This window comes from Lissotriton helveticus, chromosome 4_1 (assembly GCF_964261635.1).
Source record: "Lissotriton helveticus chromosome 4_1, aLisHel1.1, whole genome shotgun sequence".
NCBI classification, from domain to species: Eukaryota; Metazoa; Chordata; class Amphibia; order Caudata; family Salamandridae; genus Lissotriton; species Lissotriton helveticus.
Window position 1 is genome coordinate 1350447423 of NC_136063.1, and position 13858 is coordinate 1350461280.

Here is a 13858-nt window from a genome sequence, read left to right on the forward strand (position 1 = left end):
GACCTGTGAAACTTTCTAAGATTTCAGAAGGGGTCATAAAATAGTTCTATGAGGGACATCATAAAAACCACAGAAAAACATAAAATGCAAAAGGTCCTGGACAGAGAAATTATCACATTTGCCAGGCCCCAATGGCACGTTCCAGGTGTCAGGCTTAGGGAAAGCCAGCAAACAGTAAAAATTGATTAAACCGTAATCTGGTAAGAAGAAACTGATGGTGACTATTGGACACATTAAGCAGACAGGTTTCATCAGATGGTTCAGTTAAAATCTGTGGGTGTCCTCCCACCAAGGGCTTATCAAGTTCTACATCCCCCAGCCCCCAAAAGAGACCATCTTGATTGGACTGTTGTATAAATTACGGAGGAGCAAATTTATGAGATTCTGTGCCACACAGCACCAGAGGGAAAGGGCAGGAAAGTGCCATATTTTTGCAGCCTAGCTCCAATACAGGCATCCTTGCACCATGGTGCAAGGGTGCCAGTGCTGTAGACAGGATTGATTTTGTGCAGGAAGGGGCACCTTCCTGCACAAAAACAATCAATAGAGATATTTTCCTCTTTCTATGTGTGCTTCAGAATGCAGCAGACATGGAAAGAGGAAAAAGGAGGAGAAATAAATATAGTTCTACTCGTTACGCTTCAGCTGAGGAGGTGTGTTATTTTGGTGCATTCCCAGGTTTCCAAGGTTTGGTAAATCTGGGAATGCATACAAAAAACATGGAATATGCGTGGGAACTCTGACCCCAATGCCCATGGAACACGTCCCTTGCGCAGTATAAGGCAGCACAGGGATTTGTGTTGCATTGCCTTACACCAGGTTCATGAAGTCATTCAAAGCCACCCAATATGGCTTTGCGTGGCTTCATAAATCTTCATAAATCTGACTTTGAGCCTTGCATTGTGCATGTATCACGTGGTGCAAAGCCAACATAAGCCATTCATATAAATATGCCCCTGAATGAAGAAAATGGGTTGTGACTTCCCGCCTTAAAGCAGGAGGCTGCCCATTTATTATTTATGCGCTGGGTGAATGGTGAGCCCCATCGGACCCCTGGGCAGGGCCAAAAATTGCATATTTGCCTTGCGGTGGCACAACGAGGGGCAAAGCTATGATCAATGATTGAAAAGCATATTTGGGGGATTGCAGATGTAAAGCAGCCCCCTCCTCAAAAATATATAAATCATCACCTTATCTTTCCCAGAGGACCAGCAGACACATTCCTGATCATGAAATGAAATGAAAATGATTCTTATAAAGCGCACATAGCTGCCCGGGGCGTCCAAGCGCTTAGACTAAGAATGCTGTCTAGCGAGGCATGAGGGCCGGGGGAAGCTTTACTTATTGAACAGGAACGTTTTCAGTTGTTTTCGGAAGGAGGTCAGTTCCGGATTGGACCTTAGATGGCAGGGGAGAGCATTCCATAATTTGGCCTCATTGAAGGAAAAAGAAGGACCTCCTGCTCTTGTTCTTCTGATCTTGGGCACTGTGGCCAAAAAGGCATTGGCTGAGCGCAGTTGTCTGCTGGGATGATATGGAGTGATTAGAGGAAGGTTGATTGCCGGACCAGTTTCCCAGAATGCCTCATGGGCAATACATAAGGACTTGAACCTAATTCTGTCCTTAACAGGAAGCCAGTGGAGGCTTTTCAGGCCGGGCTTAACAGACAGCCTGCGTGGGATTTGCAATAGAGTGCGGGCGGCACAATATTGAATTACCTGCAGTTTCTGCAGAGTGTAGTCAGGGGCTCCCAAATACAGAGTGTTACCAAAGTCCAAACAAGATTGCATCAGGCCCTGTATCACCGTTTGTTTGGCCTCGAAAGGTAGCAGAGGAAGAATCTTCCTAAGGACTCTGAGGAGGCCGAAACAGGTGGCGGACAGCCTGATAGCCTGACAGTCAAACGTCAGAGACCTGTCTAGCCAGATACCCAGACTCTTTATGGTGTTCTTAGGTGCAGGTGGCGGGCCTAGACAGGAGGGCCAGATTGAATTAATTGAGGCTGGAGCCGATCGGCCCAGCAACATAAGCTCTGTCTTGTCTCCGTTAAACTTGAGACAAGACAGGGTCATCCAGCTTTTTATTTTCTCTAGGCAACCTGCCAAGTCCACCTTGACTGAAGAGCCATCTTCCTGTGCCAAAGAGACCACCAGCTGAGTATCGTCCGCATAGGTAAAGATCTTAATACCATGTGGACGTACGATCTCAGCCAGCGGTCTCATGTAGACGTTAAATAACGTCGGGCTCAGGGATGAACCCTGTGGGACTTCGCAGCCCAGGGGTTTACTGGAGGAAATGGTATTTCCTTCATATACCTGGAAGGTTCTGTCACTTAGAAAGGATTTGAGCCACTCTAGCGCTCTACTAGATATTCCAATATCACAGAGACGCTGCAAAAGGATTTTATGGTTTACCGTGTCAAAAGCAGCGCTTAGATCGAGGAGGATGACTGCCACCGATCCTCCCCGATCCAAGATTTCCCTGGTTTCCTCCATAACTGCCAACAAGGCGTTTTCCGTCCCATGTTTGGGAAGGAAGCCCGTCTGTGAGGGGTCAAGCAGCTGATTACTCTCGAGAAAACTTGTTAAAAGACCATTTATCTATTTCTCTAGGATTTTGCTGACCCAGGGAAGCAGGGAGATGGGACGGTAATTGTTAAAATTATTAGTGTCCATATTGGGTTTCTTCACAAGTGCCCGCCCCATGGCCTGTTTCCATGCGGGTGGAACCGTGCTAGTAGAGATTGAGGCATTAAGTACCTCCAGCATGGTGGGAAGAATAGTGCGGGTAGCAGCAACCAATGTGCGTGGGGGGGGGGCAGGGTCACTGGGAGAGGCTGATTTAACTTGCGTCATTAGAGTAGCAAGTGATTCTGGATTTAAAAGGGGAAACTCATCTAGTAAGGGTGATAGATTACACGTGGCATCCTGCACAGAAGACGTCGGGGCATCCACTGGGGCATTCAAATCAATGTCCGGGAATGATGAATAAATGAGATCGACTTTATGGAAAAAGAATTCCGCTAGATCGTCACAGCGAGCTTGCGAATTATAGTTAGTTACAGGGGGTTGAGGGAGTTTGGTGAGTCTTTCCACAATCTGGTAGATCTCATTGGAGTTGAAGCTAGCTTCAGAGATTTTTTGTGTGTAATATATGGCTTGTACATTCTTTATCTCTTTTTTATAGTCTCTAATAGCTTCTCTAAAGATGATTTGGTCGAGTTCGGCGTACCCCAGGCGCCATTTTCTTTCCAGTCTTTTGCACTGGCATTTTTCTCCCGGAGCTCAGCCGAGTACCAGGGAGCAGTGATTCTGGATCTTTTTAAGGTAGTTTTTTGGGTAGGAAGTATGGTGTTAAGTGATTTTATTATCCAATTGTTGAACTTGCGTTAGCTACCAGGGGATCTTGAGAGGTTTGCCCTTTATTCAAAGCACTCCTGGAGCTAGAGGCTTAATGTTTGTGCTCTCAGGTTCAGGGACCCCTTTTGGATGGCCCTGGAGCTGCAGTACCCGCTTAGAAAAATTAGTGATAAGACTCTAATAATACACATGGTTTCACTTCAATGATTTATTAACAAATTAGTGGTTGATAATGTAAGTCTTCTATTATGATTAACGCTACTGAATGTTCATATTGTACTCATTAACTCCAATGGTGGCTTATAGTCAGCATTACATCTTGGTCCTGTTCCCAATGATTTCAATGGTGATGCATTGGTGAGTTATAACATGTTATTAATTTTACTAATGTGGTGATACCCTGACAAAGCCAATAGACTTTTATACTATGATATGGTGTCTAGTATAGGTAAGGAGTATCGTGATTTTTTTTCAGAACCCACCAGGGGTATCACGGGATATGAGGGTCTCCCCAAAAGCATTTCCATCTACCCAATGTAAATAGTTCTAATTCAGTGTGCAGTAGTCATTAGTGCATGTGTAATATAAACATTTGTTTTCCTTTTTGATGGAAGAAACACTAGCTGGACAGTGATTTATTGAGTTTTGTGTTGAGTACCAGCAAGCTAGGGTTACTAGCCCACACACTAGCCCCTGAATAGGTCTTGGACTATTCTTGTTCTTCTCTAAGAGAGTCAAGTGCTAAAATAGGGTATTGTATTCCCTGTAAAAAGACAATTGCAAACTCGTTAGAAGGAAAGGACCAACCGCCTGAAAAACTAAGCTTTATTTTATTATGCACACATTACTTGAAATGTTGGTGAACACAACATGCACTAACATGGAAACATCCCAGTATTGTTTCCCAAACTAAATAAAGGCAGGTGAAATTTGATTCTTGCAAATGGCCTTTAAATATAGGGAAATTATACCCGATTTTCAAAATTAGAAATTTGGGGTTTGGTGTTTATGTGTGTTGCCAGAGAGGTGCTATATGGAGAATTAGGAGAATGCTCTATTTAATCACTTACTCCTTGAAGATCATTTCCCATTCTGTGGGATTCTACAAATCGTCGTCATTGGCTGGAAATAATGAGATTCCATTTCAGGGCTAGAGAGGGAATACCATAGTAGTCCACTGAGAAAGATATTTTCTTTTTGGAACAGCAAAAAATGTAAGTAATACATCTATTAAGTTTTTTACGTATCTGTTCATAGATCTATTTCTGGTGATAAACTAGGTAGTTCTTAGCCTGACTGGATTTTGAAGTATCTCACACAATGTTACCCATATCTAATTAGCCCAAGGAAGTCACTCCTACTTTTAATTAAAATATCAATCACGTTCATCTACCTCATGTGTTTGATGGGGAACCTCTTTGTTTAAACCCTGCCAGCTGAAATAGGCCCACAATTGAACACACTCTTTACCCTCTGCTTGCCCCCCTCTTCACCACCACCCCTACCCCAACAACACTAGCCTCAGCCCACCCTCTTTGGAAACCCCTTATCCCAAACATTCATCCCCTTTGGGCTTTCAGAAAAGGAGGCCCCCTCCAAGCTAGAAGAAAAAAAGCAGCTTTTGGCATAGCAGGGTTGTGATGGTAGCCTGCCTGCTCAACCGCACCGAGCTATGTATAAAAACCTGAATAATCAAGTTGCAGTAAGCAAGCATATACACCTCCTTTTACCTATTAGCATTACACATTTCTGCATAGAATTTTATCAGTGTGTGCAATCATTACAGTGTATCCAAAAATGATTTTGCTTTTAGCTCTAAGGTGTAAAAATCAGCTGTTGCAACGAGTCCCCAATTAATTTTAAGCATGTATGATTCATGACAAAAGCCTGGCAATTATTTTCCTGAATTGGTTGAGTAGACTGTCTCAGTCTCCATCTTCTCTCAACAGTTTCATGACAGAAATCAGGTCTGACAAAAAAAATTGTGACAATCAGTTGTTATATTTGCATCGTTTTTTCTCAAAATGAAATTACCAAAGAATGTGAGTATTGCTCTGGGTATCGCCAAAGTTTCTTTCTGCACTGTTGTATTACTGTTTCCTGGTCACCGGGAATCAGTGGGCCCTTTGTACCTGCCGCTCCCAATCCCAGTCATTTTATTCAAGGGAAGCTGATTTAAACAGGCAAATCATGAACAGTCTTTCGTCAGTGCCTTTAGTGCCTTCCTCTATGTCAAGAACCTGGAGATTTTTTTTTACTCTATTGGTTATCAGAATTGTCTATTTCCGCTGTAGGTGTACATTCTGGGTGTCTTGAACAACCGTCATAGCCCTCAATATCAGTGTGTTTAAATTACAATGCCTTAGTCCATTCTTCAAGCTCTTTGAGTCTTTCAACAATTCTATTGTAGGTGTAGGAGCACGGCGCTTGAAACTGCCTTGGGTCTGCCCTGTGATTTTGATTAACTCAATTAGTTTCCTTGTTTCTTCTTGATATGCCATAATCACTGATAATAACTTCCAGGGTGGGTTCCTGAGACTCTGGGGGTTGAATGGCCACGCTATCTGGCACCCTCTCTGAGCTGTGCTACCAAGTGAATTTGTAGCATCTCAGAAAATTTCCATTGCAAGGCCTCAAGGGCATGGTGGTCAAAGTCTTTTATCAGTTGCTTGCTGTGCCTCGTAATAGTATGCTCAACATGATCAAAGCTCCTAGAAGATATAGGTTCATTGTCTGGGTTGTCTCTATAAGCCCTAGAGGAAACCTCAGGTGAGAGATCATGCAATTAGTAAAATTGCTCCCCCACCTGGGTTTGCAAGTGTGACCGTATTTTGTAGACGTGGCTGTAGTAGCCCATCAATTTCCAATGCTGGCCCTACCCCCCAAAGCTTAGTTTGTCACCCAAAGTAGTTACTTTTTGCACCACTTCCGAACGTCTAGTCTTGTCTGAGCACTGAGACTGAGCATGTTGAGATATCCCCATATTTTCAGTGTCCTGATTTGTCACAAGATCAGCAACGGTGTCAGCAGCCTCCCACATGTTAACATTCGGAGTGGCAGACGATGACCCGATATTTGATGGCTGCCCCTGTAGCTCCCTCAGTAACATGCACACTCAAAGTGCATTTAAACGTAACAGTCAAATCGTTCTTTTGACACACAGGGAGACAATTCAGTTCTGTTGCCTGCTACTGTGGTCTGCCTTGAATTTCTTTATCCCCCAGCCTCCATGACATCCGGGAGATGTGTAATACCTCTTTATGCAGGTACATGCATTGTGTGTGACCTGTCTTTGAATTGTACTTCCTCACATCTAACAAATTACCTTGCGGTCCTATAAAAATTGATGAATTAGCCTTTGCTGTGACTGTCAGCTTGTATTGTATCTCTTCACATTCAACTGTGCTGTGGTGATTATATTCATCTTTAGAAACAACCTTTTCATTTATATTGCATTTTGATTGCAAAAATAGATTTTGCCATAAATAGTTTTCTTGGTGTACCTCATCACTTCTTTGGTATGCTGATGAAAACTCTTGCCTAGCCTCTTTAGAAGTTCACAATTCCAGACACAATAACTAGGAACGAATTTATAGGATCCCTGAATGGAATTTAAATCAAGCAGAGACCGCAGACGATCTTATTTGGTCACAATGGTGACTTTGGGACTCGACCCTCACTTTTTGTGTGTATTACCATTGGATCTATATACATTGCTGTGGATTGACTGAACCCTGAACCTCTGTCCTTTCGTCAATGGTTAATCGCTTTTTAGCAAGTTACTACTTAGAGAATACCCTCTACTAGTTCAAGGGGAGATCAATCTGGGATCCACGTACAATATGGACAAAGAGTAATGCATACCTGATAGAAATAGTAAATCAACTGTAAGCAACCGAGACCAGCATTTGTCACTTTTCTTCTTTTTTAGTAATGTCGTTAGTTTTATGTATTTATCATTCTTTATACTGGATACAGATATGAGCATTTATTGAATTAGCATTTTGATATCAGAAAGTTAATTACTAATGTGATGTGCTATGAATTACATACTTTTTTTCATTTTATCTATATAATTCTATTGGAATTCGTCTGCCTCAAATAAAAATAAAAATATAAATAAAAAAAAGTCACAGGACCTGCCCTATGGCATAGGACGTGCATTACCCATGCTCTAGAACCTCATGAGACATCCATAGCCATCCACTGCACCAGGATTGAGCCATTTACCTTATCTGTGGCAAGCTAATAGCCCTGACTCTCCCCTTGCTTCATGGGGACTGTGGTGGGTGCTTTAAACTCCTATTTGGCCTTGCCTGCAACACGGCCTAGTCAGCAGGCCTGCCTGAGACTGTGACACCATTTTCAGTCTCAGAAACAGGGCCCTTCCTACTCCAGGAGTTACTTCTAACAAAGGCCTGTGAAGCCACTTACCTGCACCACCTCCACCTTGGACTCTTGCAGTGTTTTCCGGTTGTGCTCTGCCAGTAGCTTTGGGAGTGAGGTGGTGCCAGGAGTCCACCATCATGGGACAGTGGTGATTAGCAAGCCACATGACCCAGGTGATGCTGCAACGGGCAGCACTAAAGAGCGCTGGCCTGCATCAATTCACAACAATATAGTACTCCCTCTAATAGCCGCATGGACATCTGGTACAACTCCCCCCACATCACAGCACACACACTGTGGCCTGGAGCAGAGGCCTGGAATTGCAAGATACCAGGAGGGACTGAGACCACAGAAGACGCTCTGGTGACCTGCATCGGAGGCCTGGACTTGTGGGGCCTCAGAGGTGAGGGGTAATCATAAGGGGTTTGCTCCTAGCCCCCACCAGCCAGATTTGTCATGGCTGACCTTCCCTCACATTACGCCTTTTACACTTTGGGTCCGACTCCTTTCCACTTCAGAGGCATCCCAGAAGAAGGCAGACTTGGGTTCAGAGTCCATACAGATCAACTGTTTCAGGATCTTGCACCTATTACATTATGATGTCACAAGGATTTCAGGCCTGTTACCAGCAAGCTTTGGGAACTCAACATTCGCTATCAGTGGGGACACCCCTTTGCCATCATTTTCATATGGGAGGGTAAGCTCTGGGTCATTCAGTCACTGAAAGAAGCCCAGCAACTTTTACATTTGAAACCAGCCTCGAGGATGGCAGCCCCTCCCTGCCTTGCTCTCTCACCCGTAAACCTCGACAATCTGCATGGACATGGTAACATCCAAGAGCACTTCTAAACATAATAAGGAGCTTATATCCGGTGAAACCAAGAAAGATATTATCCAACATCTTTGCAACCTTGGAAGGTCCTCATCCCCTGCTCCGTCAACCTCTTGGTTAGTCTAAGCCAGATGGGTCTGCTTTTTTCTCTTAGCCGGCAGGGATTGGTGAATACTTGGACACTCTTGATGGAGTAACTCCAGCACAATAGAGGCCATTACCACTCGGCTGTACACACCTCGGGTGGAGATGTCTGTGGTCACCCTGGTGCCTCATAAGCTATGACGCCAGACAGAACTAACATCTGCCGTCACTGTGCTCACACTCTCACCACGGGTACTGAACCTGCCCCTGTACATCCTCAAGCTGCTGTACAACTTGGCTGCCACCGACCATGGAGGTCTGAGATGCCATGGCCTCTAGGTCACTGCTGAGCCCATCCCCTTGACTCACAGTTTAGGGGAGTGACTTCTCCAATATGGCTGACGTGATGAGGCACTGGCCGTGCCAAGTCATGGGTTGAATGTTTAGGCCCTGTAGACCTTTTATTGTTTATGTTATTAACCTGATTTTTTTCTTTTCCTAGGTTGTCTGGTGCCCTGGGAATGTTTCCATAGCCCACTTACCCCTCCTCCACTCAGCACCCTCTGACATGCGCCTTCAAACACTGGACAGAGAGCACTATGTTGCCCCAACCCACTCATCAGGTCACATCCCAACCCTTACACTGGCACTTGATCTCTGCTTGGGCACTTAATGTTTCGGAGGCCTCGACTTCCTAAATATCCCAGCATACTCTTTCAACCCAATCACATCCACACCACTCATTGTCTCCTACAATGGTTAACACCCTACTCTTAATATGCATGGTCTAAACGCACCTAACAAGAGGAGACAGGTATGACACTACCTTCTCTCACAGGACCCCAATGTCACCTTTTTGCAAGAAACCCATCTCATGATCAAGATGGTACCCTCATTCTCCATTCCAAGTACCCAATCTGCCACTGGACACACACCACCACAAAGACAGCTGGAGTTGCGTTTATGTGCAATGCCACATTCTGCTCTAAGGTCCTACAGGCTGTGTATGCTGATAATGGCAGTTTTTTAAAATTAACAGTACAACGTGGCCCACAACCCTTCACCCTCCTAAACATCCATGCCCCCAACCAAGTACAAGATGTATACATTAGGAATTTCCTATGGTATCAACTAGCACACAAAGGGGTGACTTGGTGGTTGGGGGGATTTCCACTTGGTTTGGGGCCCTGAGCTAAACTGTAGTGCCACCTCCTTTCAGGGAACTGTAACAATGTCTGCTGCCCTTAAACATGATCTCAATTAATTGGGTTTAGTAGATGCCTCTCGCTATAAGCACACAGGTGCCTAAGAATTTTCCTTTTTCTACCATGTCCACAACACCTATTCGTGTATTGATTATGTCTTTCTCACCCACTCCTTATTATGAGACTTTAACACAGCAACAAGCATGCACTCAGATCTCCAAGGTATAGATCAGGGATAGCACCTGATCACACCTGAGTTACTACTGAGGGAGCTGAGCAACAAGAACACCAAGAGTTCTACCACACCCTCTATAAAGGAGAACATGCTATTCAAGAAATTACAGATGCTTGCTTAGTGGGCTGAAAGTGGGTCCCACTTGATCGGCCTCACCCTTGATCGAGGCCCCCTCACTCTACAGGAGCTTCATCACGCTCTGAAAAAGCTCCCCCTCAGCAAGACATCCGGATGGTCTCCTTGTGGCCATATACTGTAAATTCCTTCCCCAACTACAGGACCATATGCTGACTCATTCGTCAAGTTTACAGCTGAAAAAGGATTAACTCCCACCATGTCTGTAGCGGAGATTTCTCTCATCCCCAAGCCTGGAAAGGACCCTTCCCTCTGCACTTCCTATAGCATTCTCCAGTGGCCATGCCCATTTTTCCCACGACTGCGTCCCTGTGACCCGCCCCCTACAATCCCATTTGCTGCCCCGCCTCCCAGATGCTCCTCCCTCCCAGATCCCCTCCTATGGAGACTGCGGGCCGAATGCGCGCCTAAGGCAAGCCCGTCTGCGCTACGACGCCCGACACCGCTATGATGCCAGAACCCTCCACGCACTCAACACCGGACGATCACACACCTGCTTCCTGGCCGCCCCTAAGTGCACCCACGGAGCTTTCACCTGCCAGAACTGCAGCTTCGCAAGAATCCACCCCACCATGCTGCCGACCAGGAAAGAACCAAACCACCTCAGATGCATCTTTCTTAACACCCACTCCGCCCGCAAACACGTTGTTGAACTCTGGGACCTACTCGACTCACCCTCCCCAGACGTCATCTTCCTGACGGAGACATGGCTGAACCCCACCTTGGCACCCGACATAGCCATAGCCGTCTCGGAAGGCTACAAGATCACCCACAGGGACCGCACCAATGGAGCAGGAGGAGGAATTGTCATCGTCCACAGGAAAACTCTCAGAGTCTTGACCAACACCGACGACACACTCAGCCCTGCCAAACACCTGCACTTCCAGATCCACACCAACCCCAACATCACCCTCAGAGGAACCCTCATCTACAGACCACCCGGACCCGACCACAGTTCTTCGACTCCATCGCCGACTTCATCAGCACACACGCTCTCGCCTTCACGGACTACATCCTCCTCAGGGACCTGAACTTCCACCTCGAGAACAACAACAACACCAACTCCACCAGCCTGATCAGACAACTCGTCACAACACCCATCCATTCTGCCAGTCACACGCTTGACCCTTTCTTCTCGCAAGCCCCCACGTCTCCTTCAACCACACAACCGAACTCCACTGGACCGACCATCACTGCATCCACTGCACCTTCAAGAAACCCACCATGCACCACTGCACCCAACAGATGCCTCACCCCGATCAAGAAACCCTCTAACAGTCACACCAACAAGAAAGCCAGCTGGTTCACTGAAGACCTCCAGGCCTTCAAGCAAACCTTCCGAAAGCTGGAGAAGATCTTGCTCCGTGAACGAACACCGGACAGCCATGCAGCCCACAAGAACGCCACCCGCAGACACCATCACCTCATCAGATCTGCCAAAAGGCCTCCTTCAAAAACTGCCTAGACAACAACGCGCACAACAGCAAAGAGTTCTTCAACATTGTGAAGGAACTCTCCAACCTCAGCTCCAACACCAACGACATCCCACCCTCGCAAGGCCTGTGCGACTCGCTGGCCACCTTCTTCCACCGCAAGATCGCAGACATCCACGACAGCTACAATGCCACGACCGCCTCGACAAACATTGAGACCTCTGCCCCCCATCCACATCAACCGCCTGCTCTCCTGGACCAACATCAACGATGGCAACACCATCAAGATCATGAACACCATCCACTCCGGATCTCCGTCAGACCCATGCCCACACCACATATTCAACAAAGCCAGCACATCCATCCCACCCCATCTCTGGAAAGTCATCAACACCTCCTTCGAGACAGCAACCTTCCCGGAGAGCTGGAAGTATGCCGAGATCAACGCCTTGCTCAAGAAACCCAAGGCGGACCCCAAGGACCTCAAGAACTTCCGGCCCATTTCCCTGCTCCCGTTCCTGGCAAAGGTCATCGAGAAGACCATCAACGAACAACTGACCCGCTACCTCGAGGAGAACAACATCCTGGACCCTTTCCAGTCCTGGTTCCGCAGCAACCACAGCACCGAGACTGTCCTCATCGCTGCCACCGATGACATCAAGTCCCTGCTGGACAACGGAGAAACGGTGGCCCTCATCCTCCTGGACCTGTCAGCCACCTTCGACACGGTCTGCCACCACACACTGCGAACACACCTCCCCAACGCCGGGATCCAAGAGAAGCGGTGCAAAAGGGGGTGGTGATGGACGGAGCATCTGAACCAATCAAACACTCACACCCAGTCAACAGATCTGGGTTTAATCCATCACCGTTCTTTAGCCCACTCTGCCACCCCAGTTCAGACATAGCCATATGCAAATCAGTCTGACTCTGTGCCTCATGGGAACAGTCCAGCCCGAACTGCAAAGCCATGCCTTCCCTGGACCGGAAACAAGCTTCCTAGGATCCAAGAGAAGGCCCTGGACTGGACCACCTCCTTCCTCTCTGGCACAACACAGAGCGTCCGCCTTTCCCCCTTCCGCTCCGAAGCCACCGAGATCATCTGCGGCGTACCCCAGGGCTCATCCCTTAGCCCAACCCTGTTTAACATCTACATGGCATCGCTCACCCAATTCGCCCGTCGGCACGACCTCAACATCATCTCCTACGCCGATGACACCCAGCTGATCCTCTCCCTCACCAAGGACCCTCACACCGCCAAAACCAACCTTCACGAAGGAATGAAGGCCATCGTTGAATGGATGAGGAACAGCCGACTGAAGCTGAACTCAGACAAGATGGAGGTCCTCATCCTCGGATCCACCCCTTCAGCCTGGGACAACTCCTCGTGGCCGACCGCACTGGGAACCGCTCCAACACCCACTGACCACGCACCCAACCTAGGGGTCATCCTCGACTCCACCCTCTCCATGACTAAACAGGTCAACGCCGTCTCCTCCTCCTGCTTCAACACCTTCCGCATGCTCCACAGGATCTACCAGTGGATCGCCACTGAAACAAGAAGAGCGGTCACCCAGGCCCTCGTCAGCAGCAGGTTGGACTACGGAAAAGCCCTCTACGCAGAAGCCTCTGCCAAACACCTGAGATGGCTCCAACACATCCAGAACGCCGCTGCACGCCTGATCCTCGACATTCCTCACCGCAGCCACATCACACCCCACCTGAGAGACCTGCACTGGCTCCCAGTCAACATGAGGATAACCTTCAAGCTCCTCACCCATGCACACAAGGCACTCCACAACACCGGACCAACGTACCTCAACAGACAACTCAGCTTCAACACCCCCATCCGCCAGCTCCGCTCCACTGACCTCCCCCTCGCCACAGTCCCACGCTTCCGAAGAGCGACCTCCAGCGGCAGATCCTACTCCCACCTCACCGCCAAGACCTTGAACACCCTCCCCGTCCACCTACAGCAGACCCAAGACCTGCTGACCTTCAGAAAACTCCTCAAGACCTGGCTTTTTGAGCAGTAGCAGCATTCCCCATCCCAGCGCCTTGAGACCCTCATGGATGAGTAGTGCACTTTACAAATGATATGATTGATTGATTGATTGATTCCCAAACACTGATGCAAACATATTTACTAAAAGCTTGGGAAACAGACTGGAGTCCTACCTCCAGGG